This window comes from Pteropus vampyrus, unplaced genomic scaffold (genome assembly GCF_000151845.1).
Source record: "Pteropus vampyrus isolate Shadow unplaced genomic scaffold, Pvam_2.0 Scaffold1588, whole genome shotgun sequence".
NCBI lineage: Eukaryota > Metazoa > Chordata > Mammalia > Chiroptera > Pteropodidae > Pteropus > Pteropus vampyrus.
The window spans coordinates 1-2,158 of NW_011890369.1; positions in this window are offsets into that span (position 1 = coordinate 1).

Sequence of the window (2,158 nt, forward strand, 5' to 3'; positions counted from 1 at the left end):
ATGTTTAGGACTCACCGGGATAATCCAAGGAGATCACATCTTGAGATTCTTTTTTTTGTTTAATGCCTACATCACCTGGTCTTTCTAGGTGACCTCCCATTCAAGGCCCAACCCTGCTTAGTTTCCGAGATCAGACAGCGTGACTTGGCTGTACACCATGGATCGTGGCTCCACTGGGGTGAGAACCCAGGACCTTCTGCTTGTATAGCAGACGTGCTAACTGCTACACTATGGAACCATGTCTGCATCTTGAGATTCTTAACTTGATATTCTTATATGTGCAAGGAAATTTTTTGAGTGAGATCACATTCACATGTTCTGGGGTTTAAAATATAGGCATGTGTTTTGGGGGGCACATTCAATCCCCCATAGATAGACAGCCTGACTCTCTGGTCCTTCCCTGATGGGATTTCCTCCATACCCAGTGTCTTACCGCTCAAGCCCATCCATGTCTGCATTTGTTCGAGAGCCTCCATTTGGGGCTCCTTCTCAGATCTGCAAGGAGCCCAGCTGAATCTAATTTTCACGCCAATTTAGCGGAAGTGGGTGATCATGGACAGGCAAGAGAGAGAACTCAGGAGAAAACAGCTAAATAAACCCAGCTGTGGGTCACGAAAGATCAGCAGTCTGGGCCCTAAACACAGTCAAGCTTCTAGGCATGGAAAGACCTGTCTCGATTAATATCACATGCAACATGGGACACTTGTTTTGTTCCTGGCTTAGATTCCTCTCCTATCGGCAACTCCTTTAACTGTCCCCAGGTTCCTATCAGCTGATACACAAATCCCCTGGGCCAAGGCCAACTTGTGGGCTGAGCTGAAGCAGGTCTTGGTTGTACAGGTGTGAGATTTGGCTTTCCACACCTCTCCCAGACGATGCGGATATTGCTGTGCTCAGACAAGCTACGGGAGCCACGTCTCTACCGGGTCAGAATTGGAGACTGGAAACCTCTGGCCCTCAATGTGGTCCTCACCCTCAACCCTGCCCTGCATCACAGCCTCCAAGGGCTCCATCCCGATCCCTGATAGCCTGACTACCCAGCACTCAGACTCCCTTCCTGACTCGAATCCCCAACTTCCTGTTGTCTTCTGTGTTCATGGTGTCCCCTGTCCTCCAATACCTCGTTATTCTCCAGACTCCTAGCCAACCCCCACTGGATGCTCAACTCCCTCTCCCCCCTGTCCTCGGTCCCCTCTCTCCTGGCAGTCCATCCATCTGCTACTCCCTCTTGTCTCTGATGACACGACGCTAACCAGAGGCTTCAAAGACAGTATCCTTTCCTCCAACCCCGTGTCTCACCCCTCATACCCATCCAAGACTGGAAGAATGACACCTTCACTTTACTGGGCCAACTGCAGTTGTTTCTCCCTCAATGGGTAGGCCAGCCCCCCACTCAGATCCCTCAGCCCCACTACAACCCCCAAGAAGCCTCCCGCATGGCCCCCTTAAACCCAATCATAGTTCAACAACCTGAAACCCCACACAGGCTTTTGAATTTCTCATCTTGACTCTGAGCACACCCCACCCTCCGTGGCCCCACTCTACACCCACCTTGCTTACCCACTATCCGCCTCTGGGCGGGTCTCTAAGGATTCCAGCCAAATATCCCAGAATCCACAAGGAGCAAGAAAGGAAAGAGAAACAGGAAGAGACTTACTTCCCATATCCCAGGTTCAATCTATGGCCTCTGTTCAGTCAGGCACGTGGACTTTGTAAAAACAACAAAGGAAAAAAAGAGTGAGGACACTGACGTCTGTCCTGAGCTCGAGGCCAGGGAGGGCTGGGGCATGGACAGGGGCATCAAGTGCCGGCCTGTGGGGAGCTGACGTGGCAGTGGACATTTGCAGTAACAAAAATAGACTTTAAGGTCAATGCTGAGTGAAATATATCAGATAGAGAAAGGCACATACGACATGATTTCACTTATATGTGGATTCTAAAGAAAAAACTCAACCAAAAAACAAACAACAAAAAGCCGCCGAAATCGACCAAATTCATAGAAACAGAGAATGGATTGGTGAGTGGTGGTTGCCAGAGGCAGGGTGACAGTAGCGGGTGGGAGAAATGAGTGAAGGTGGTCAAAACATACAAACTTCTCGTTCTGAGAGGTGGGAATATAATTTACAGCATGGTCACTATAGTTCAAACTACTATGTTG